A 21,078-nucleotide genomic window follows, 5' to 3' on the forward strand; every position below is an offset into this window, starting at 1 on the left:
TATGTGGGGACTTCCCTGGTGGCGCAGTGGTTGAGAATCCGCCTGCCAATGCAGGGGACACGGGTTCGAGCCCTGGTCCAGGAAGATCCCACATGCCGCAGAGCAACTAAGCCCGTGCGCCTCAACTACTGAGCCTGTGCCTTAGAGCCCGCGAGCCACAACTACTGAGCCCACATGCTGCAACTACTGGAGCCCACGTGCCTAGAGCCCGTGCTCTGCAACAAGAGAAGCCACCGCAATGAGAAGCCCACGCACCGCAACGAAGACCCAACACAGCCAAAAATAAATAAAATCAATTTATTAAAATAAATAAATTAATTAAATAAAGGGCATATGTGGCAGACAAAATAATGACTTTTTCCCCAAAGAGGACCACATCATAATCCCTAAAACCTGTGGATATGTCACCTTACGTGGCAAGAGGGACTCTGCAGCCGTGGCTAAGGATTTTGAGATGAGATGATCCTGGATCTGGGCGGGGCCAGTGTCATCACAAGGAATCTTATGAGAAAGGGAGATGGGTCAGCATCAGAGAGAAGACGTGATGATAAAAGCAGAGGTCGTAGTCAGAAAGGAGAAGCTAGAAGATGCTTTGCCGCTGGCTTGAAGATGGAGGAAAGGTTATGAACCAAGGAAGGGTGGTGAGCTCCAGAAGCTGGAGAAGGAAAAGAAACAGAGTCTTCCCAAGAGCCTCCAGCAGGGACACAGCCCTGTCGCCAGCTTGATTTTATCCCAGTTAAAACCATTTTGGACTTCTAACCTCCAGTACTGTCAGATGATACATTCGAGTCGTTTTAAGCCACTACACTTGTGGTACTTTGTTACAGCAGCAAGAGAAAACTAACACAGCATATAAAGGCATACGTTACTTCTTTTTTTTTTTTTTTTTTTTTAGAGCAGTTTTAGGTTCACAGCAAAATTGAGCAGAAAATACAGAGAGTACCCATATGCTCCCTGTACCACATATGCACAACCTCCCCACTACTGACATCCTACACCAGTGGTACATTTGTTACAATCAATGAACTTACACTGACACCTCATTAGCATCCAAAGTCCATAGTTTACATTAGAGATCACGCCTAGTGTTGTACATTCTATGAGTTTGTACAAATACATAATGACATGTATCTACCATTCTGGTATCACAGCTAGTAGTTTCACTGCCCTCAAAATCCTCTGTGTTCCACCGTTTCATCTCTTTCTGGTCCCCTGCAACCCCTGGCAACCAGTAATCTTTTTACTGTCTCCATAGTTGTGCCTTTTCCAAGATGCCTTATAGTTGAAATTGTACAGTGTTGCAGCCTTTTCAGACTGGCTTCTTTCACTTCGTCATATACAGTTAAGATTCTTCCCAGTCTTTGCGTGGCTTTATAGTTCTTTTTAGGGCTGAATAATAGTCTGGATGGACCACCGTTTATTTATCTATTCACCTACTATAGGACATCTTGGTTGTCTCCAAGTTTTGGCAGTTATGAATAAAACTGCCACAAATATTGTGTGCAGGTTTTTGTGTGGACGTAACTCTTCAGTTCATCTGGGTAAATACCAAGGAGTGTGATTGCTGGATTGTATGATAAACCTTTTTTTTTCTTTTTAATAATCCCCCAACATAGGTGACTTCCCTGAAACTGTCAACACTAACAAAGCTCCTTTAAATGTTAGACATTTTTTTAAAAAATCTGGATGTAGTGACATATTAACTAGCTGATACAGAAGCAGGAAGTAGTATATCTGATTAACCTTCAATTACCCCTAAGAAGCAGGGCCTGGAGGGGATAGTCTAGCAAAGAGGAGATGGTAATCACTGGGCCCAAGACTTCAGGGAATGAACTCAAAAAACAAGTCATTGCCAACCAATCCCTTTATGACTGCAGATGGTAGATACCAAAAGCCCTCCTGCAGCTGCAGCCCTGCTTATAAAGGCAAATTGGGCCACAGCGTGATAGGGGAGAACAAATCTGACTCTATATTGGATCTGTTTCCTTTACTTTAACCTTTGTATTCTATTGCTTTTTTTTTTTAATAGATCTTCATTGGAGTATAATTACTTCACAATACTGTGTTAGTTTCTGTTGCACAGCAAAGCGAATCAGCCATATGCATACCCATGTCCCCATATCCCCTCCCTCTTGAGCCTCCCTCCCATCCTCCCTATCCCACCCCTCTAGGTCATCGCAAAGCACCGAGCCAATCTCCCTGTGCTATGCTGCTGCGTCCCGCCAGCCAACTGTTTTACATTTGGAAGTGTATGTATGTCGCTGCTACTCTCACTTTGCCCAAGCTTCGCCCTCCCACCCCATGTCATCAAGTCCACTTTCTATGTCTATCGCTTTATTCCTGCTGAATGGATAAAGATGTGGCACATATATACAATGGAATATTACTCAGCCATAAAAGGAAATGAAATTGAGTTATTCGTAGTGAGGTGGATGGACCTAGAGTCTTGTCACACGGAGTGAATTAAGTCAGAAAGAGAAAAACAAATACCGTATGCTAACACATATATATGGGATCTAAAATAAAGAAAAAGAAAAAAGTATTCTATTGCATTTGCTACAAGTTAAGAATGTTGCCCATAGCTTGAAATATACAGGATAGTCCATTCTCAGGACCCTGACTAACCCTTTTCCGTTCATACAGAGATAAAAAGTTGCAGAACAGAGAATAACATCTGTCTTACGGGAGGCTTGTAGGAACATCATGACCTGACCTACTGCGGGCAGCTGCAAGAACAAAGGATTCTGACACCAAGAAGTTGGCCACAACCAACCACGTCCCCTCCCCTTTTAGTATAAAAGAAGCCTCAATTCTAACTAGGGTAAGACGGTTCTTTGGGACATTAGTCCACCATTTGCTCGGTCTGACGGCTTTCGGAATAAAGACGCTATTCCTTGCCCCAGCACCTCGTCTCTCGATGTACTGGCCTGTCGTGCCCTGAGCAGTACGAGCTTGGACCCGGCAACAGCAGCTCCAGACCTAAAGGTATCAGACGTAACCGTGAGGAGCTGACGGTCGTCCCTCCCCCTTCCTGCCTTTGTCTATAAAAGGAATGCATAATCAGGTTCCAGCGCATGTGACAGGGGCCTCGCTGTACCCCGAAGTCCTTTCTGCTTCTTTATTCCCCAAAAGAAAATGTAACGCCCAATCAATCAAATGAGCCACGGGACAGCTTGTGTTGGAGCCCATCCTCCAGCTAAATGTCGCTAAGACCAAAGCAGCCCAATTTTTTGCTCAGTAATCAAAGATGCTGAAGGGAGTGAGCATTTCAATAACAACAACAGCTCCTGAAAAAAAGAGCTAAGGAGGAAATAAACAAAACACGGACTGAATGTCTAACTTCGGTCCCTGGCCGCTTTGTTTGGTCTACCACAGGGCTCAGAAATCTGAAGGGTGGACAGAGAGGGTCTCAGGCCAGCTGGTGTTTGAGAAACCGTGTGTGCTCCTCGATTCTCCCCAGGCCCAAGGGTGAACCCCACCTCGCCTCTCTTCTTTTTCATGTGCTTCCCCTGGCATCTCAGCCACTGTCATGCCTTCAATGTCCATCTCTACGGATGGGCAAGCAAATGAATGAACGGCTTGAGTTAATTAAAAGAATTGATCTTGGACCTGTTCATAATTGCCAAAAGATGGAAACAGCCCAGATGTCCATCAACAGATGAATGGAGAGACAGAATATTCCATTGGATGGAATATTTTTCAGCCATGAAGACGTGAAGGACTGAGACATGCTACAACACGGATGAACCTTGGAAACGTGCTCAGTGGAAAAAAACAGACACAAAAGGTCACATAGGATTCTACTGCTATGGAATGTCCACAGACAGGAAACAGATTCGTGATTAACAGGGGGTGGTGGGAGCAGTTCCTAATGGACACGGGGTCTCCTGTGGGGGAAGGAAAATATTTGCAAGTGGGGCTTCCCTGGCGGTCTGTGGGTTAAACTCCACGCTTCCTGTGCAGCGGGCATGGGTCTGATCCCCGGTCGGGGAACTAAGATCCCACATGCCACGCGGTGTAGCCGATCTATATATATATATTTGGAACTGGGTAGAAGTGATGGTCGCACAACACTGTGAATGTACTAACTGCCGCTGAATCTCATACTGTAAAATGGTTAATGCAAAAAAAAAAAAAAAAATGGTTAATGCTATGTGAAGTTTAACTTAATTTTTAAAAAGTTGAGCTTGGCCTACCCACCCGTTAGGACCCTATCTTGTACCACTGCCCCCATCCCCGGCTGTGCGCCGGACCCTCCAGCCCCCCTGCCTTGGCCCAGGCACTCCCACCCGTGAAAATGCCAAAACATCAAGACCCATCTCTCATGTCCTTTCTTCCAAGCATCCTACACCCTTTGCCTGAGTCCACGTATATCATGCAGGATTTAGAATCAGGTCCGAGTTTGGATCTTGGCTCTGCCACTTACTAGTTGGGGAGCCCTAGACAAATAACCTAAGCTCTCTGCAGCTCAGTTTCAAGAAAACTAAACATGGGAGCAGTCAACTATTTAACAAGGTTGTTTGAAGAATTCTATGGGGCAATGCGTATACCGCACCAATCCAATTCCTGGCAGGAAGTACATGTTGAAGCTGTGCTGTGTTGGACTCTTCCCTCTCCTGAGCATGCCTTCAACTCAGCAGGCTCTCACCCTCCTCCCCACCTCACCCTCGACCCCTCTTCTAGGATCAGGGCTGTGCTACGAGCATCTCTGCATGCTGGTGCCACCCATCTGAGTGGTCCTGGACGGAGCAGCTGTTCACTCCTTGTGGCCCAGATGAGTGCTCTGTTATCCTTGCTAAGGAAAGGGAGCAATGGGGGCGGAGAAATTGGAAGAAGGCGTAATCAGGAAGTGATTCAACACTCATTTTTTAGTCTATTACCTAAGTTTTAAAGTGATTTCACCTTCCAAATCAAGTACTGTATAGGCTCATACTCAAATGCCTTCACTCCTTTGACAAACACGGGATGAGTGAGTGTTTAAAATAATGGAGTTTTTCTCGGGTGTGGAAAGAAGTTGACAGAACTTCCAGAGCTTCATGGATACTCCACTGAATAGTCTACTGATGCAATCACACTCTTACAGAGTTGAAAGGGATTTTAGGAGGCTCTACCTAGACCAAAGGCTTCATTTAACAGATGGAAAAACTGAGACCCAACGGGATTCAGTGGCTTCCCCAGAGCCGCAAAGCAAGCTCATGACATCCAAAGCTGACTACACCAACCCGGATCAACTTAGTGCCATCCTTCGGCCCTACACTGACCCAGAGTCTTTTAAGAAATCCTAAGAGCTGCAGAATAAAGACAAGGTTTAAGCTGCTGTCTTCCTTATCATCAGGCAAAGCATCCCGGAACCACAGGCCGGAATGAATCAGCCTTAGCAATAACCAAATGTCATCAAGCCCATGGACATTTTCCACCATTGTGATAGGAGCTAGTCCAAGAAAACCCAGCAGTAAGGAAATATTTGGCGACCAGTAAACAGTGGTAATGAGGTTGTTAAACATGGTCCTCTTCGAGATACATCAGACCTTACAAACCTAAACCCATTAATAGCCTGTAACTGCCTTAGGGGTAGGGAAACAAGTAATTATGTAGCTAAAACTATGATTCCCTCCTAGCCGCTCAGCTAAAGCTGGGGTTTCAAAACAAAGCCAAGGTTTATTATAATGTGAGCCTAGGGCTCTGAACTGAAGGCAAACCTTCCTCTCTTGCAGACAGCACCTTAAAATAAGAACACTCTAACACAACATGTAACCTGGATTGGATCCTGGGAATAGAAGAAGAGCATTAGTGGGATGACTGGTGAAATCCAAGTAAAGTCTTGGGATTAGGTAATAGTAATGTACCAATGTTAATTTCTTAGCTTTGACAAAATGTACTGTAGTCTTGTAAAATGTTCACATTAGGGGAAACTGGATAAAGGTATACGAAAACTCCCCATACTATTTGTGCAACTTTTCTGAAAATCTAAAATACTTGCAAAATCAAAGAGTTTATTAAAAATCAATAATAATAGTTACTGAGGGACTTCCCTGGTGGCGCACTGGTTAAGAAGCCGCCTGCCAGTGCAGGGGACACGGGTTCGAGCCCTGGTCCAGGAAGATCCCACATGCTGTGGAGCAACTAAGCCCGTGCACCACAACTACTGAGCCTGTGCTCTAGAGCCCGCGAGCCACAACTACTGAGCCCACGTGCCACAACTACTGAAGCCCAAGCACCTAGAGCCCATGCTCCGTAACAAGACAAGCCACTGCAGTGAGAAGCCCGTGCACCGCAACGAAGAGTAGCCCCCGCTCACCGCAACTAAAGAAAGCCCGTGCACAGCAATGAAGACCCAATGCAGCCAGAAATAAATAAATAAATAAATTTATTAAAATAAAAAGTTACTGAGGCCTAAGAGAAGATTGAGGGGGATCATTCCAGCTGAGAAGTGTGAAGCGTGCACGCAAAGACTTGAAGACAAGAGAGCCCAGAGTTTGCTTTCTGGGGTCAGCGAAGGGCTTGACCTGGGGCCACGCTATTCCTGGTAGTCAGAGGGGACGGCGTGCCTTACACGCTTCACTTCCTTGAGACCTACAGCCTCCTCTCTGTGGTTTAGAGAAGGTGAGTCACTCTCCCAAGGGCACCCAGCTGGAAGTGACAGAGCTGGGATTTGAAACCCAGACCATGCCCTTAATCCTGAAGCTGTGTTCTGTCGCTTACATGTTTCAAATTCCTTTAAAACATCACAGCAAGATACTTTTTGACCCACCTCCTAGAGTAATGGAAATAAAACAAAAATAAACAAATGGGATCTAATGAAACTTCAAAGCTTTTGCATAGCAAAGGAAACTATAAACAAGACGAAAAGGCAACCCTCAGAATGGGAGAAAATATTTGCAAATGAATCAATGGACAAAGGATTAATCTCCAAAATATATAAACAGCTCATGCAGCTCAATATTAAAGAAACAAACAACACAATCCAAAAATAGGCGGAAGACCTAAATAGACATCTCTCCAAAGAAGACATACAGATGGCCAAGAGGCACATGAAAAGCTGCTCAACATCATTAATTATTAGAGAAATGCAAATCAAAACTACAATGAGGTATCACCTCACACTGGTCAGAATGGCCATCATCAGAAAATCTACAAACAACAAATGCTGGAGAGGGTGTGGAGAAAAGGGAACCCTCTTGCACTGTTGGTAGGAATGTAAACGGATACAGCCACTATGGAGAACAGTATGGAGGTTCCTTAAAAAATTAAAAATAGAATTACCATATGACCCAGCAATCCCACTACTGGGCATATACCCAGAGAAAACCATAATTCAAAAAGACACATGCACCCCAATGATCACTGCAGCACTATTTACAATAGCCAGGTCATGGAAGCAACCTAAATGCCCATCGACAGACGAATGGTTAAAGAAGATGTGGTACATATATACAATGGAATATTACTCAGCCATAAAAAGGAATGAAATTGAGTCACTTGTTGAGACGTGGACGGATCTAGAGACTGTCATACAGAGTAAAGTCAGAAAGAGAAAAACGAACATCGCATATTAACGCATATATGTGGAACCTAGAAAAATGGTACAGATGAACCGGTTTGCAAGGCAGAAATAGAGACACAAATGTAGAGAACAAACGTATGGACACCAAGGGGCAGGGCGGGCGGGGGGGGGGGGGATGAATTGGGAGATTGGGATTGACATGTATACACTGATGTGTATAAAATAGATAATTAACAAGAACCTGCTCTATAAAAAATAAATAAAATAAAATTCAAAAAAAATTTAAAAATAAAAGCAATATCCAACAACAACAACAAAAAGAAATATCTTTAGGGCATGTCATAGAGTTTTGCTTTTTTGAAAAAAAAATATTTTAAGTGTGAGTTAATGTATGCATTTTGATTTTAAGTAGGTTAAAAAAAAAATTTAGACAAAATGACCCCCAAATCATAGTAGTATTGGGAGATGATGTTCCAGGGATTTCTCCATGGCCATGCAGACCAGGCTTTCTGAGCTAAGAACATGTTTGATAAGCAAACATGCTTTGTGAGCTAGAGATAATATATCCTAGAAAGATTTGGAGATGAAAACTCTTCTCTTCTCTCCTAACACATTTGCTTGTACTCCAGCATAATAATCTAGAAACTCCTTCCCCGCTCCCTTGGAAGAGAATTCCTTAATGAATAAGATCTCCCGCTGGAGGAAGGGATAGGCAGCTGTAGTAGCAGGTCCCATGTAAAACTGATCTGCCAGTTTTGCGTTTCGTCTCCTGTAGTGCAACCCCTGCACGCACAGGTGAACTACTGACTCTCATCCTATGGCACTTCAGCAATTGGGGGGAACTGCTTCATTTGCTGATTATGCTGAGAGTAATAAATGGTCCGTTCCTCTGAAAAATAAATAAATAAATAAAAACAATAATGCTCAGAATATCACCTACTCAGTATGTCTAATCGGAGAGTAATTCCCCTCTAAGTATAATGTTCAGTGTCGACTATGTTTAACTAGCAGTATTTGCTGTGCTAATGTGTCAATCCTAGTGCATTTTTGAATGTCATAAAACGTAAGTTGTAGAGCTTCTAGTTAAACATGGCTGATGGAACACAAGCTGCTCGCTCCCAAATAGGGTGAAAGTAAAGGGATGAGGAGGAGCTCAACCACAAAGACAAAAGGACCGAGAGGGGATGGCAGTCATGGGGTTTTGGAAGCTAAAAGAGGGAGCAGGTAATGACTGACAGACTCCCCCCCAAGAAGGCTGACACCTAAGCCCAGTGGAAGCAAGGGGGTTCACTCCACAGAACCCCAGAACAGCGCAGGGATGGAAGGCCCTGGAGCCACTGGAAATGGGCCAATAGAGAGGACTGGTGGAAAACATGGGTCAGAAGCCATGGCACCCCAAGATTCTCCCTGTATCCCACGCGGCCAAGCAACCACGGCACCAGCCACTCAGGGACCCCCACCAGCTAAGGGGTGGACACCACAGTGAGAACAGGAGGAGAAAGGGGAAGTCTACGTGCTGAATGGGAGGGCCCAGCGTGCTCTGATCTCAGCCCAGCCTCTCCCCCAGCCCATCCACCCTGACTCCCTGGGGGCTGCTCCCTCCAGAGCTCATCTTCCCTATATTCCTTGCGCAGGTGTCCCCACGTCAGGCTCTGCTTCTGGGGAAGCTATAGACTTACCTCCCTGACGCCCCTTCTCAGGAAGATACTCAAGGATGTGTCTGCTCCATGGTATGAGGGAGTAAAACAAGAAAGTCGATGACAGGGGAAAGGAATGAAGGGCATCCCCAGGTTGGTGGTAAAAAAGGATGTCAAAGCGACAGTTCAGCAGGCACGGAGAACTAGACCCCAGACGGGAAGAGGGGCTGGAGAGCTCCGGGAGAGAGCAGATTGTAGAGCCCTATAGGTTTGAATGTGTGCAGGGGAGATTTTACACTTCTCAGTGGGAGACTGGTGGCCGATTAATGACAGGCCCAAAAAACTAGGCAAAGGGAAAAAAGGAGACCATCACTAACTCTGGAAAACACCAAAATTGCACAAGAAAGGCAATAAGTGAATACCAGGTACAGTCTTAACAATGTAAACTATTGTTTATTACTAACCAATGTACTTCTCTGTGTGGTCAAATATATACCACAGAAAATTTGCCATTTTAAAGTCTAGACAACTCAGTGGCGTTAATTACATTCACAAAGTTGTGCAACCATCAGCACTAGTTCCAAAATCTTTTCACCACCCCAAACAGAAACTCTGTAACCCTGTGAAGCAATAACTCCCCATCTCCCCTCCCTCCAGCCACTGGTGACCTCTAACCTACTCCCTGTCTCTATGAATGTGCCTATTCTAGACACTTCATATCTGGGGAATCCTACAGTATTTGTCCCTTTGTGTCTGGCTTATTTCACTTAGCATAATGCTTTCGGGATTCACCAACATTGTCAGAATTTCATTCCGTTTTAAGGCTGGACAATATTCCATGTTTAAGCTGTGACTATCGGACGACTGAACTAACCTAAAAAATATAATGTATCTGCAGCGTAGGATGCAGGTGGGGGTAAGAGAGCCCGATCCTCACCTTCCACGCCAAGAAATCACGGGAGAGGTTTAAAGCTGAAAAAGTCAAGAAACGTCAGAGTAGCATGCAGTTGAGCAACGTGGAGGCAAAAAAGTGAAGAAACAGCTAAAATGGCTGTTCACACTATCCCTCAGTAGGAGTCGGGGTGGGGACGGTCGGCAGACCTTTTTATTACAAGCTCTGTAAAGCAATCTGACTTGTTAAACGATACGTGCATATATCTTGGGGAGAAACTTTTTTTAATAAATTGATAATACGATTTTAAAATACGTAAATATATAAGTAAATGTCATAAATAAATGTATGGTATGATTTCTTTTAATGTTTTAACCATAGAAGACCCTGAATTCACAGCGAAAACCCAATGCGGGAAAAGATCTTATGGACAAAAACTGAATTTTCAGACGTGTTTCTGCATGATAATGAGTGTGTTTTTGTTGAAGGCTCCTGAATCGCAGCCTTGACACCAAAAGGCCAAATGGGACTTTACGAGGAGGAGACATTTAAAATCAGCAGACAATCAACTATACACGAATAAAATTTAAAAACTGTTTTAATGTAAAAAAAAAAAAAAGCAGCAGACATTTGCAAGCTCTTTCTCAAGTTGCCTGAGAGTAAAATCCCCCATTTCCCTTCCATAGTTCCCCAAACCTAGCAAAACTCCTATGATTCTTTTTCTCAAAATATCATGCAAAATGCCACAGGGATCCATATTTTATAATGCTATTAATTTCCCTCTGGTATCAGGGGTACCAGCATAGAATAATCAAAAGCAATCAGCTAAACACCTAGCCCACAGCAGGCAAACCTTTTCATTTCTGCTTAAGTGCTCATTTTGGGATAATTTCAGCTCTGGAAATATACATGAATTTGTGAAGAGTTTCTTAAGGGCTACATCAGAATAGTCTGGCGTGATGGGTGCAATTAAGCATTTCTTTTATGACAGTAATGACAGTTTAAAGACTGGAAGAAAATCCAAGCTACAAAACAAAATTTCCCTTTTAATAAAAAAGGGGGAGGAAATTATTGCACAAAGATTATTGACGACACACTGAACATCAGTATCAGCTATTCAATGAGTACGCTTCTAAAGAAGGTACACGTGGAAGTCTACAGAAGACAGAAAGAGTTCAAAAATAACAGCACCCAACTCAGAGCCTGCCACAGACTAGGACCTTCTTAAATGTTTGCTGAAGCACATGAACATGGACTGTACCCCAAGAAGGCCACTGCATAAATAAGGAACGGGCACAAACTTGCAATCCATATAAATCAAGGCAACAATTGCTCCAAAAGTACGGAAGCCAGGTAATGCCTCTAAGTTCTGTCTCCAAATCAGATGTTAAATTAATTTTTAAAGGTCGATCGACAAGTACCTAATCAGTGACTATTCCACGACCAACATTATGCTAGACCCTAGGGGGCTGGGAGGGAGGAAGAAAGGATACAAAGGCTGATCTGAGTCCTGCCTTTGAGGAGCTGGCTTTGTCCCACAATGAGAGAGGCAACAGAAGACGTCTGAAAGGCATCAAGAGTGATAAATGAAGAAAGCCTGCTGTCATTCCAAGAAAGGAGATGACAACGTTGTTAAAAAATAAAACACCAAAGAAAACGTGGTGAAGGGCTCTTGAAAGTTGGACATGGTTTGGAAAGGAAAATAAAGGTGTGACCCTCTAGTTGGGAAGATCCGTGTGAGCAGTCCAGGAGGCAAGCTTGCCAAAGCTTACGCTGTGGGCACTGCAGGGTGATCCGCCTGGCAGGGGTACCATGAGATAGCTGGGCATAATAAGAAGTCTGGGTTCCCTGGTGGCAGAGTGGTTGAGAATCTGCCTGCCAATGCAGGGGACGCGGGTTCGAGCCCTGGTCTGGGAAGATCCCACATGCCGTGGAGCAACTAGACCCGTGAGCCACAGCTACTGAGCCTGCGCGTCTGGAGTCTGTGCTCCGCAACGAGAGAGGCCGCGATAGTGAGAGGCCCGCGCACCACGATGAAGAGTGGCCCCCGCTTGCCACAACTAGAGAAAGCCCTCGCACAGAAACGAAGACCCAACACAGCCTAAAATAAATAAATAAATAAATAAATAAAAAGAAAAAAAATGTGGTGGGAGGGGGATCTAGAGGTCTCCCCCTCTTTAAAAAAAAAAAAAAAAAGAAGTCTGGCAGAATGGCTTGGCCTCAAGGCAACGAGCGGGCTGTTTCCCGCTCTGGTTGCACAGTAGAATCGCCCGGAGTTTTCCAACTACTGGTAACCTCTAATCTACCCTCTGTCTCTATGAGTTTGCCAGGGCCCCTCTACAGCCTACTGGAACAGACTCTCCTGGATGGGAAACCAACAGTCCGGGTGCCAGGCTACTGACATGATCTAGACAGGAGACAGTGAAGGCCCGACCAGAATGGAAGCAGAGGGATGGGGAGGAAAGGAGAAACCAGCATGCGACCCTCCAGAATGAGGCCGCCCACGTCCATTCAGTATCGAGTCACCCATCAGAAGCCCACGCTGGGTGGCCACATAAATTCCGCATTGAGTCAGCTCTCCGATGCAGCATGGCAATTCTTAGCCATGACTCAAGCCTGAATCCAGTTCATAGGGGGGCTCTATCTGTAACCAATCTTTTATCAAAAAGCCCTCATAACATACCAGCTTCAAGTAATTTTACAAAATGAAGCCTAACAGCTCAAAATTATAATCATTTACATTCAGCCTCAATGATAGCTATTAATTGAGGCAGACTCGCTTGAGTGACCTAAGTCTTGCTAGCTACAACCTACCCGGTGAAAATGATGCGCAGGGGCCTGGCCTACCAGTTTGCATGTGCTCTCCAAACTAGGAGAGAGCGCTTGAGCTTAAAAAAAAAAAAAAGTCTACCCTATGACCCAGTAATTCCCCTCCTAGAGACCTGCCCCAAGAGAAATGAAAACATACGTCCACACAAAGACTTACACGGGAATGTTCACAGTAGCTTTACTCAGAGCCTAAACCTGGAAAGAACCCAAATGGCCATCCACAGCAGAATGGACTAACCCACTGTAGTCCATTTATAAAATGAAATATTATAAGCAATATTTTTAGCAATAAAAAGAGAAAAACTACGGATATCATAACGACATAGAGGAGTCTCAAACTCATTACATTGAGTGAAAGAAGCCTGTATATAAATACACACACACACACACACACACACACACACACACACACACACACACACAGCCCTACACTGTGTGATTCCTTTTAAAGCACAAGTATATGCAAAACCCATTTATGGTGATAGAAATTACAAAGCGGTTGCCTGAGGAGAGGCAGAACTGACTTAGGTAACAGAAGTTCTTTCTGGGGTGACAAAAATGTTTTTGATCCCATTTTGGGTGGTGGGTAGACAGATGTATACAATTGTCAAAACCCTTTGGGTTGACACTTGAAGATCTGGGCATATTATTACATGTAAATTGTATTCATTTTTTTTTAACTCTTAGGAAGGCTGCCCCAGATTCTAATGAGCCACATTTGCACCACAGATAGTACACTGTGCATCCAGGTTCCAGGGTCCACCCCAAAATGGTTCCTCTGGGGGTAGGCTTGGGTCATCCCACACAATCACCAAGCACCTGCAAGGCCCAGGCCCGGAGCTGAGAGTCAGGCCATTCTTAAACACTAAGTGCCAGCAGTGTTAGAAGAATCTGTCAATCATACCGCAGAGGATCTCCCAGCATCCATTCTCAGAGACCACAGGTCTCCACTGGTGAGGTCCTAGACTGTAGTTAAGTGCCTTAAAGCTAGGACAACCACCCAAGACTTATCTGGCCTTGGAATTTACCAACCAACAACCTAATTCTAACTTCCTCTGCCAAAAACAGAGGAAAAAAGAGCTGAAAAAGAGTTAGCCATCAATACGTATATACAATGGAATATTACTCAGCCATAAAAAAAGAATGAAATAATGCCATTTGCAGCAACATGGATGGACCTAGAGATTATCATACTAAGTGAAGTAAGTCAGAGAGAGAAAGACAAATACCGTATGCTATCACTCATATGTGGAATCTAATCTTAAAAAATGATACAAATGAACTTATCTACAAAACAGAAACAGACTTACAGATATTGAAAACAAACCTATGGCTACCAAAGGGGAAACATGGGGGGGAGGGATAAATCAGGCACCTGGGATGAACACACACACGCTGCTATATGTAAGATAGATAACCAACAAGGACCTACTGTATAGCACAGGGAACTCAGCTCAATATTCTGTGTTAACCTATATGAGAAAAGAATCTGAAAAAGAATGAATATATGTGTATGTATAACTGAATCACTTTGCTGTACACCCGAAACTAACACAACATTGTAAATCAACTATAATCCAATAAAAAATTTTTAAATAATAATAAAAAATTTTTTTAAAAAAGAGCTAGCCATCAAGTCCAGTCCCGCTCCAAATCTAAGTTCCCAAGTGGAACTCAACTCAACACACATTTACTAAGTAACTACAGTGTGTAAGATGCCCACCTAGACTGGAGCGCCTACCAGCAATGACCTTAGTTACACTTAAAATGAGACTGTGACGCTCCAAAGTCAAATACTATTTAGACCTTTTGCTTCTGTTCGCCATTCCTCCTGCACAGACCCGCCGCTGTGAATAACAGAGAGGTGTAAGCATGCATCAGTCCTTTCAAGGCACATTCAGCCAAGCTAGATGTGGGAGGACTCCCAGAATCTCTCAGCCTGCCAAAATCATTAACTCCGTGTAGACTAAAAAAAAAAAAAAAATGGGGGGGTCCTTATCAAACCTCTTCACCAGCTGGTCACCAAGAGAGTGAGAACGTGAGGTTGCCCAAAGCAACCTCTCCGTGGCACCCAGCCACCAACCCGTCAGCACCCTCTCGACTTTGGCCTACTGATGGGCAACTGCACCAGCTGGCCAAGCCTCCTCACCCCAACACCACCACGCACTCACGCTGATCCAATCTGCTCCAGATCTGGCTGGGATGCAAGATCCGCGAACACGTGAAGGAGAAGAGAAGAGTGGGCCGTCTGTCTCCGTGGAGAGAAAACTCCAAGGTCTAAGCTGCTTCGCTGATCCCCCTCCAGAGAGGGGACAAACCACCAAACCACTGGCTCTGGGGCTTCCCTTCTGGCTCGAAAGAAATCGTCAGGGAGGCTTAGGGACGGGATCTTCAAGGTCAAGAAGGAAAGATGCCACCCCTCATTCCAAACGAAATCACACTTTGTTTTCGCCGCACGTGAAAACCTGGGTTCTCAAATGGGATGCAGGAGACTGCCATCAGTACCGTGGCTGTGATCCCTGGGAGATGGAGGGCAACAGGTCCAGAGTAATGGGGCAGAATCTCAAGAAGGGACTTGGTGGAGGATGAAAAAAAAATATCCCACCTAGGGCTGCCTGATTTAGCAAACAAAAATACAGGATGTCCAGTTACATCTGAATTTCAGATAAACAATGATTTTTTTTTTTTTTTTAAGTTTTTGGCCGCACAGCATGAGTTCCCCGACCCGGGATGGAACCAGCGCCCCTTGCACTGGAAGCGTGAAGTCTTAACCAGTGGACCACCAGGGAAGTCCCACAATGAACATTTTTTTTATTTGGGACAGGCTTATACTAAATACTATTTATCTGAAATTCCAATTTAACTGACCATCCTATATCTTATCTGGCAACCCTGGCTAGCCCCACCAGCAATTCTGGGGCAGATCTCCCATCTTTTTTTTTTGTCTCTCTTTCTATGAAAAGCAATACTGCATAGTGGATAGAAGGCAGAACTCTGGAGTCAGACTACCTGATTCAAACTCAAGGTCTACCACGTCACGCTCCCAGCTGGGAGACCTTGGGTAAATCTCTCCAGGGCTCTTATTTCTTCATATGGAAAACAGAAATAATAGTGACACTCAGAAGTAAAATGGGATAACAATAACAACAACATTTACATAAAGACTGAGTGTATGCCAGGAACTTTCTTAATCCTCCTAACATTAAGAGTCAGATACTATTATTATCTCTACTTCAGAGATGGGGAAACTGAGGCACAGAGAGGTTACGTCATTCACAGTTGTTACTAACAACAGTCAGTAAGCAGCAGAGCCAAGATGCAGTCCCAGCCACTGTGGCTCTGGAGTCCCTGACCCAGAACACTGTCCCCAAGGTGGTGCTTATCTCCTAGAGCTGTTTTAAGGATTAAATGCAATAAAGCATATAAAGCACTTAGCACAAAAAGGGGACTATGATAAGAGCAAATGACTGAAGAAAATAACCAAATAGGAAAAATGAAGGCTCTCAGACGGAACCCAGGGGATTCAGGGAGACAACACCTGTTAAAAGAAAAACCTATCATTACTACCATAGAGCTATGGATGCATGGACTATATCCATGAAAAAGCACAGGACACTGGAGGAAAAAAAACAAACAAACCAAAAACAGGGAGAACAAGAAATCATTTTCAGAAATGGAAACTCTGAAGACAACAACAACAACAAAAACATTTGCTCTTTTTATGGCGTTAAAGTCGATGAAACTCCCCACCATGCAGAATAAAACAGCCGAGATTTTATAAGAAACCGGGAGAAAGGAGAGGAAAACGAGAAGCTCGGTCCAGGAAGTCCAATAGCCAACTAATAAGACTAATAAAAAGAGAATAGAGGACCAGCGGGGGAAACTATTAAAGGAACACCAAATAGCATTTACCAGAACTAAAAGACACTGGTTTCCAAATCGAGAAATTGCGGAATAAATTTACTCAGAAATGTGGGAGAAAATTTCTCAAGAAACAGACAAAAGTGATTACTTCTAGAAAAGAGGACGGGGCCATGGGCAGGGGCGGGGAATGGAGGGGACTGATTTTTTTTCTTTCTAAGCCTTTTATTAACATTTACTCATTCTACATGGGTGCATCTATTATTCTGATAAAAATAAACAATGGTTCCAAAAATTGAGCCCCACTTATATGTCCAAAAAGTCATTAGTGAAAAATACCACGGTTATGTGTGCAGTGTAATGGGCTTCAATTATCCCTCAATAAAGATGAAAACAAATATTATGGTCAATTTGTGTAATGGAGTACCATGCAACCCCCAAAACAACAAGAAAAAGTTCAAGATTTATTGTGAAAGAACACATTTTTAAGCATCACGTATGGCATGATCCCATTTTTAAAATTATGTGTGAACAAAGAAAGTACAGAAGAGCATGTTGCCGAGAAGAGACATTTGGAGGCGTCTCCTGGGGATGAATAAGAGGGACACTTAGTAACACCGAGGACTACAGAGTGGAGGAAAACTCTTCCAAAACCGTAATACCCAAGTTCACTGATTTATATCAATCCCTAACCCCTCATGTGCCCTCCACCATTTCCCTTGACATGACATAAGAATGATCAACAGGCAATGGACATTTGCAATGTGCCAATCACTGTGCTAAGTGCTTCAAATACATTTATTCGTTTCATCTGCATAGCAACCCTATGATGGAGACAATACTATGATCTCCACTTAACAGATGAGGAAACTGAGGCTTACAAAGTCTAAGTAACTAGCCCAAGCTCACATAACTCGTAAGTTGAGAAATCAGGACCGAACCCAAGCCAGGTGACTCCAGGGCTCATGGTAACACCAGAGTACATGCCTGCTAAGAAAAAGGCTTTTACCTCTCGGTGCCCAGGGCCTCCTGCCTGAGCTCAACCCACACGGCTGATGGTTTGAGACATTTCCTGGCATGACTACATCCTGAGAATTTCATCATAATTAAATCGTGGGGAAATTTTCAAAGTGCTTCAGAGATGTAATGAGTTTACATTCAATTAGTTTCTTCCTTCATTGGAAGAATCAGAAAGACCGATTTCCTTACAGACTCAGCAGGGAGGGTTTCTCACTGCCTATTTGGAGATTTCATTCTGAGGTTCCAGGAACCTAAATCAGTGCACACAGAGGATCTGGAGAAATTGGGCTGGGCCTGAAGGCAGCCAACCCCAAAGAAAATCTCAAATGCACGTGCCACACTCATTTAACACTTATTTCAAAAGTACCCTCTACAAGGGACCAAGTCTCAACAGTGAAAATGACAGCCTCTGCCTTCTAGGCACTTCTAGTTTGGGAAGGAAGAAGAAGAATGAAAAAGCAATTAGAATCTAGAGACAGGTGCAATACAGAATAAGTACAAAGAGCTACAGATGCTTGTCAAGGGGTATTAAATTCCATCTTGGAGGGGGCTGAGAGATTACAGTGGAGAAAATGAGATGTAAATTTCCCTAAGGAGGAAACTTTCAATGGCAAGGATCTGGAAGGGACCAGGCTCCCAGAGGGACAGAGCAGGCAAACCCTGAGGGCTTTCAGAACCAGGTCCATAATGAGAAAGCCAAGGTGGAGTGAATGATATGCAAACTCTCCCTGGAACAGTTGGCAACAATTTACTTCCAACTCAACTTGCACAGTGCCAGGCGCATTCCTGTTCCAAGCCAGTTAGTTGTATGCTGGCTCTCACCAGCAGGGAGGGGCTCTCCCTCTCCAGAGACTACATGAGGTAAGGTCGCACTTAGGGTGATCCACATTGACTCATGAAATGGGGGTATGAAAGTATTCAGGCACACTAAGGCTCTCAAAGGAAGCACAAATCTATGGGGGGGGGGGGGTAGGACTTATCCTTGCTCTTGCATCCATCCATTCATCCATCCATCCATCTATTTATCCTTCTATCCATCCATCCATCTCCATCCATCCAAATCCATCCATCCATTCATCCATCTATCCATCCATCCATTCACCCATTTATCCATCTATATCCATCCATCCATCCATCCATTCATCCATTCATCTATATCCATCCATCCATCCATCTCCATCTATATCCATCCATCCATTCAACCATCCATCTATCCATCCATCCATATCCATCCATCCATCCATTCATCCATCCATCCATTCATCCATTCATCCATCCATCCATCCATTCATCCATCCATGCCTCTATATCCATCCACCCATCCATTCAACCATCCATCCATCCATCTCCATCCATTACCCATCCATCCATCCATCTGAGCATGTTTATTTGTTCGCTACATCAAAAAAAAAATATTGAGAGCCTCCCATATGTCAGGAATACTTCCTTAGCCTCTTTACTGATTTGCTCTTTTTAAAATTGCACTGGGTTTCCCTGGTGGCGCAGTGGTTAAGAATCCGCCTGCCGATGCAGGGGACACGGGTTCGAGCCCTGGTCTGGGAAGATCCCACATGCCGCGGAGCAACTAAGCCCGTGCGCAACAACTGCTGAGCCTGTGCTCTAGAGCCTGCGAGCCACAACTACTGAGCCTGCGAGCCACAACTACTGAAGCCCGTGAGCCTAGAGCTCCGCAACAAGAGAAGCCACTGCAATGAGAAGCCCACGCACCGCAATGAAGAGTAGCCCCCACTCGCTGCAACTAGAGAAAGCCCACGTGCAGCAATGAAGACCCAACGCAGCCAAAAATAAATAAATAAATAAATTTATTTATTTGTTTGTTTATTTATTTTTTTAAAAAATAATAATAAAATAAAATTGCACTATGCATGACTCCCACACCTGCCAGGGCACTCTCTATCCTCCTCCTTTCCTTTATTGTTCTCCATCATATGTACCTCTGTCAGACATACTGTATGTTTCACTATAGAGTTTCTTTATCATGTGACTCTCTCTCCTAGAGTGACAGTCACTCCCAGGAGGGCAGGAATTTTTGTTTGCTCTGTTAACCGTTTTATTTAACATGTCCCTGGCATGCCCTGGGTTGGGACGGGGGAGCAGGAGGACCACTGAAGGATCCCTTTTTTTCCCCTCCTGCCCTAAGCATCCCATGCACAGGTCAGAAAAAGGAGTCCAGCATGGAACACGGCACACTCTTCATCTATTATATGCAAATAATAAAACCTACAAGCGACAGGATTACTGGGAGGGTCAGATGAAGTAATGGATGGGAAAAGGCTTTGAAAATTATGAAGCAAAACACCAACGTCATATAATAGTATTTGGGACTCATGAGCCCATATGATGCAAGTGTCCCCTGAAGTGCACACATGGACACCCCCCTCCCCATGGATTTATTTATGCATAATTACAAAGTGTTGCGCACATTCAAATAGGTGATCTATTTAAAGGTTATGCATAGGCAATGACTTCTGTGCCCCTTCCTCCTGCCTTAAATACGATACTAATCCATTTTCCCCTTGTTTATACATTTAACAGATATATATTCTTTCCAGCCTCCTGGAGAACTAACTCACTTAGCCCCAGGGCTGTCGTGGTTGATTTCTTCACAGAAGACCAGAAACAGCTTCAGAAACAGAAAGGTTTCCAAAGAAATGAAATGCTATAGCAAAAAAAAAATTGGAAAGAAAGAAAAAGAAAATAAAATCTGTGTACAGGTAAGATGAAGCCTTCCCTTCCCTTGCTTGTCAACTGCATGATTCTCGAGCAGCTGAATCTCCATCAGGCCTGATGGTTCTGTTCCCTTCACTATTTGCAAGTCCAGGAGGGAAATCAGCTCCTGGCCTCGAGCCAAAGTCAGATGTGGGCTTGAAAGCCAGGGCACCCTGACAGCAAAGATCAGCTTCCACGGGCAAGCTATTAAAGCGTTTGTCTCCCTGGGATTTCGTTCTCTCTTTGCTCCAGAGGGCACAGAAGCATTAAACAGTCATGACTGGATTTTTCCTCCCACCACGTTCTCGAGGTAGGAGGGGAAGGATTTCAGTCCCGGTGGAGCCGTGACATGCTGCCTGGAGGTGACAGGACTTGCCACTAACCATGGAGATCCTAAGCAGCTCAGCTGGAAATGCACCCCAGGCCTCAGGACTCCCTGTCGTAGCCCAAACACTCCCTTAACACTCTCTTTACTACTGCGTCGTGGGCTCAGAGCTCTGCTTCCTGGCCTCAGATGCCTCAAGAGGGGCTCCTCTCCCCCAGGGAAAGCATCACTCCTGAGGTCCCATTCCTCAGGCTGGGAGGCATGGGGAGGGAGTGGGGAG

General features: G+C 44.3%; 1 protein-coding gene across 18 annotated transcripts in view; it reads right to left on the bottom strand.

Annotated features, from left to right (window-relative positions):
- SLC39A11 (solute carrier family 39 member 11) overlaps positions 1–21,078 on the bottom strand; it is a 423,126-nt gene that overhangs the window by 297,053 nt on the left and 104,995 nt on the right. The window lies entirely within an intron of this gene.

Source organism: Balaenoptera borealis (genome assembly GCF_965194805.1).
Source record: "Balaenoptera borealis genome assembly, chromosome: 20".
Classification (NCBI taxonomy): Eukaryota; Metazoa; Chordata; class Mammalia; order Artiodactyla; family Balaenopteridae; genus Balaenoptera; species Balaenoptera borealis.